Raw genomic sequence first — 5,637 nt, forward strand, 5'->3', positions numbered from 1 at the left:
CAATGGAACAAAATAGAAAGCCCAGAGATGAATCCATGCACCTATGAACACCTTATCTTTGACAAAGGAGGCAAAAATACACAATGGAGAAAAGACAATCTCTTCAACAAGTGGTGCTAGGAAAACTGGTCAACCACATTTTAAAAAAGGGAAACTAGAACACTTTTTAACACCGTACACAAAAATAAACTCAAAATGGATTAAATATCTAAATGTAAGACCAGAAACTATGAAATTCCTGGAGAAAAACATAGGCAGAACACTCTGACATAAATCACAACAAGATCCTCTATGACCCACCTCCCAGAGTAATGGAAATAAAAGCACAAATAAACAAATGGGACCTAATTAAACTTAAAAGCTTTTGTATAACGAAGGAAAGTATAAGTAAGGTGAAAAGACAGCCTTCAGAACAGGAGAAAATAATAGCAAACAAAACAACTGACAAGGAATTAATCTCAAAAGTATACAAGCAGCTCATTCAGCTCAATACCAGAAAAATAAATGACTCAATCAAAAAATGAGCCAAAGAACTAAACAGACATTTCTCAAAGAAGACATACAAATGGCTAACAAACACATGAAAATATGTTCAACATCACTCATTATCAGAGAAATGCAAATCAAAACCACAATGAGCTATCATCTCATGCCGGAGAATGGCTGCCATCAAAAAGTCTATAAGCAATAAATGCTGGAGAGGGTGTGGAGAAAAGGGAACCCTCTTACACTGTTGGTAGGAGTGCAAACTAGTACAGCCACTATGGAGAACAGTGTGGAGATTCCTTAAAAAACTGGAAATAGAATTGCCATATGACCCAGCAATCCCACTGCTGGACATACACACTGAGGAAACCAGAACTGAAAGAGACACATGTATCCCAGTGTTCACTGCTGCACTGTTTACAATAGCTAGGACATGGAAGTAATCTAGATGTCCATCAGTGAATGGATAAGTTGTGATACATATACACAATGGAATATTACTCAGCTATTAGAAAGAATGCATTTGAATCAGTGCTAGTGAGTTGGATGAAACTGGAGCCTATTAAACAAAGTAATTCAGAAATGAAAACACCAATGCAGTATATTAAGGCATATATATGGAATTTAGAAAGATGGTAATGATGACCCTATATACGAAACAGCAAAAGAGACACAGATATAAAGAACAGACTGTTGGACTCTGTGGGAGAAGGTGAGGGTGGGATGATTTGAGAGAATAGCACTGAAACATGTATATTATCATACGTGAAATGGATGACCAGTCCAAGTTCAACGCATGAAACAGGGCACTCAAAACCTGTGCGCTGGGACGACCCAGATGGATGGGATGGGGAGGGAGGTGGGAGGGAGGTTTGGGATGGGGGACACATATACACCTGTGGCTGATTTTTGTCAATGTATGGTGAAAACCACCACAATATTGTAAAGTAATTAGCCTCCAAGTAAAATAAATTAATTTAAAAATATATTAAGACAAATGAAAATGAAAACAAAACAAAACAAAAATTATGAGAAGCAGCAAGAGAGATTTGGAAGCAGTGATTTTCTTTAAACTTATGGTGATAGGCACCTACATTTTATAAAGTAAGTAGTGTGTATCTGCTAATCCCAAATTCCTAATTCATCCCCCACTTTGGTAACCATATGTTTGTTTTCTATGTCTGTGAGTCTATTTCTATTTTTGTATTTTAGATTACACATATAAATGACAACACATGAATGATATCATGAGGTATTTGTCTTTCTCTGACTTACTTTACTTGGTGTGATAATCCCTAAGCCCATCCCTGTTGCTGCAAATGGATTACTTCATTCTTTTTAATGGCTGAGTAATATTTCATTTTTTGATGTGTGTGTGTGTGTGTGTGTGTGTGTGTGTGTGTGTGTAAACAGAACATCTTCTTTATCCATTCATCTGTTGATGAGCATTTAGGTTGTTCCCATATCTTAGCTATTATAAATAGTGCTGTGCTGCTATGAACATTTGGGTGCATGTGTCTTTTTGAATTAGGATTTTTTACCTTTTCCAGATATATACCCAGGAGTGGGATTGCTATATCACATGGTAACTCTATTTTTAGTTTTTTAGGGAAACTCTGTACTGTTCTCCACAGTGGCTGTAGCAATTTACATTCCCATTAATAGTGTAGGAGGGTTTGCTCTTCTCCACCCTCTCTTCTGCATTTATTATTTGTAGATGTTGAGTATCTTTTCACGTGCGTCTTGACCATCTGTATGTTTTCACACATTTCTCTTTAGAGAAATGTCATGTAGGTCTTCTGTCCATTTTTTAATTGGGCTGTTTTTATGATATTGAGCTGTATGAGCTGTTTACATATTTTGGAAATGAACCCCTTGTCAGTCACATCATTTGTAAATACTTTCTCCCATTCTATAGGTTGTCTCCTTGTTTTGTTTTGGGTTTCCTTTGCTATGCAAATGCTTTTAAGTTTAGTTATGTCCCATTTGTTTGCTGTTTTTTCCATTACTCTAGGAAACACATCCAAACAAATATTTCTATGATTTATGCCAAAGAGCATTCTGCCTATGTTTCCGTCTAGTAGTTTTATAGTATCCCATCTTGCATTTATGTCTTTAATCTATTTTGAGTTTACTTTTTTCATGGTATTAGAATATGTTCTAATTTTATTCTTTTACATGCACCTGTCCAGTTTTCCCAGAACCACTTACTGAAGAGATCGTCTTTTCTCTATTGTGTATTCCTGCCTCCTTTGTCATAGATTAATTGATGGTAAGTGTGTGGGTTTATTTCTGGATTTTCTATCCTGTTCTATACTTTCTTTCCTGTCCCATATCATTTTGGTTACTGTAGTTATGTAGTCTGCAGTCGGGAAGCATGATTTTTCCAGCTCTATTTTTCTTTCTTGAGGTTGCTTTGGCAATTTGGGGTCTTTTGAGTGTCTATACAAATTTTAATATGTTTTGTTTTAGTTCTGTGAAAAATGCCCTTGATAACTCGATAGGGATTGCATTGAATCTGAGATTGCCTTGGTAGTATGGTCATTTTAACAGTATTGATTCTTCCTGTCCAATAATATAGTATATCTTTCCTTTGTTTGTGCTGTCTTCAAGTTCTTTCATCGATGTTTTACAGTCTTCAGAGTAGAGATCTTTTGCCTTCTTAGGTAGATTTTTTCCCTATGTATTTTATTCTTTTTGATGCAATGGTAAATGGGATTGTTTCCTTAATTTCTGGCTGATAGTTTGTTGTCACACATAGAAATGCAACAAATTTCTGTACATTAATTTTGTATTCTGCAAATTTACCAAATTCATTGATGAATTCTAGTAGTTTTCTTGTATTGTATTTAGGATTTTCTATGCACAGTATCATACTCCAAGGATCATTTCATATGTTTTTCTTGGAGACTAGTCATTTTTGACTTCACGGAAAAATTATTATTAGTTGAATTAGCTCATTTTTTCTCAATTTCTTTCTAAGTGCTTGTTTCAGGGAAATGCTGACTTAACTTAGTCTTTATTATGAGATACAAATTCTATGAAATCTACCCACATATTTACTTAGTAATGACTTGATGAATTTAATGAAGGCAGAGTCTCTCATTAAACGTGACTGATTCTCTCTGAACAGAGCTGAATATATACCATTAATCAGTCAATAAATTAATTGTTTGCCCCTGCTGTTATTCAAAGAGAAAAATCAACTCTTCATTTAAGCTAGCGATGCTTACAGGTCTAAACAGAGGGTCACGTACCAAAACATTCTATCTAGGCTGTGAGATGCTTCTTACTGACCACTGCTCTAGGGTAGCTGCTGGCATTTTTTTCTATGTCCTCTTAGCTGCTGTTGCTTTTATTTGTCTATGACAGACAGTGAAGGACCTTCTAGGATCCTATTATAGATACAACCTCAATCATAGCATGGATGTCCTCTGCAATCAAAAAAAAAGGCAAGTGCAAACAAGGTTCCACCAGACTTGTATGCATGTTAACACAAGTTTTCCAGAGATTCTTCCTTTAGGGAAACATTTACAAAAGCTCCAGATCGTCAATGCTGCCCACAATAAATGTAAATTTTCCATATTTTTCTATTTACTAAATCATGTATCTTCAGTTTGAATATTCAAGATATCCAGTTCTGGAAAAACAAGTGGCCTATTTGTGTCAGCTCATTAATTCTGGATTTATTTATTTACACATAAACTACAAAGGCCTCACTATTTTCTGGCTACAACTATGGAGGGTGCAGAAGAGAAGAGAAACAAGGTTCCTGCTATGCCAGAAATGAAACTGTTAGTCACTCACTCATGTCTGATTCTTTGTGACCACATGGACTATAGCCTGCCAGGCTCTTCTGTCCATGGCATTCTCCAGGCAAGAATACTGGAGTGGGGTGCCATTCCCTTCTCCAGGATATCTTCCTGACCCAGACATCAGACACAGGTCTCCTGCCTTGCAGGCAGATTCTTGTTCTGAGCCACCAGGGCCAGAAACCCTTAAGAAAAAGCAAAATGATTTTGCAGAGATTAAGATCAAGTACCTGAGAAAGAAGTTTGCCCAAAAGATGCTTCAACAGGCAAGGAGGAATCTTATCTATGAAACAGCTAAGTACTATCACAAGGAATACAGGCAGATATACAGAAATGAAATCCAAATGGCTAGGATGGCAGGAAAAGCTGGCAACTGCTATGTACCTGTGGAACCCAAATGGGCGTTTGTCATCAGGGTCAGAGTTATTCGTGTTGTGAGCCCAGAGGATCAAAAGGTGTTGCGGCTTATTAGGATCTGTCAGATCTTCAACAGCAGCTTTGTGAAACTCAACAAGGTTTCAAATAACATGCTGAGAATTGTGGAAGCATACATTGCATGGGGATATCCAAGTGTTGTTATGGCCAAATCAATATGAAGTGAATTGCCCTGATAGATAGCATGCTGGTTGCTTGACCTCTAGGCAAATATGGCATAAGGATCTGATTCATGAGATCCTTACTCTTGAAAAATGTTTCAAAGAAACAAACAACTTCCTGTGGCCCTTCAAATTGTCTTTTCTAGGAGATGGAATGAAGAAAAAAATCACGTGTTTTCTTGAAGGTGGAGATGCTGGCAACAGGGACAAGCTGATCAACAGGCTTTTTAGAGGAATGAACTAAGTTATCTACCATGATTATTTTTGTATCTGGTCAGTTAATAAACAGTGAATGCTTTCAAATTGAACTGTAAAAAAATACAAAGGCCTCCTCATTCTGTGGTCAGTGCAGTGAACAGAAGGAATTAGGCTGGGTTTCTTGGTATAGAAGCCACACACTAGTCTGCTGTGTAAAATCAGGGCAAGTTACAGCACCTCTGCATTCCAGTTTCTTCATTTGCTAAGTCAATACAATCATGCTAGATTATACTTGGAGAACTGATCTTTGATCCAATTAAGAAAAGATCCCTCCAAAGCAAACTGTGGCAATATTTGTTTATGTCCTGGCAATGTTTCAAAAGATGTTCTTTTGAAGAGAGAAGCAACAAGTATGAGGTACTTAGATGTAAAATTTAATACTTGCCTTACATTTTCAAAAGAGTTTTCAGGTATACAACATCATTTATAGTTATAAGATTTAAAAGGAACAGAGACTTTTACTTACATTTTATAAATAATGACAC

General features: G+C 36.5%; 1 pseudogene; it reads left to right on the top strand.

Annotated features, from left to right (window-relative positions):
• Nucleotides 1-4,224: 4,224 nt before the first annotated feature.
• On the top strand, nt 4,225-5,138 carry LOC114114486 (large ribosomal subunit protein uL30-like; annotated as a pseudogene).
• The last annotated feature ends 499 nt before the right edge of the window (nt 5,139-5,637 follow it).

The sequence above is a fragment of the Ovis aries genome, chromosome 4, assembly GCF_016772045.2.
Source record: "Ovis aries strain OAR_USU_Benz2616 breed Rambouillet chromosome 4, ARS-UI_Ramb_v3.0, whole genome shotgun sequence".
NCBI classification, from domain to species: Eukaryota; Metazoa; Chordata; class Mammalia; order Artiodactyla; family Bovidae; genus Ovis; species Ovis aries.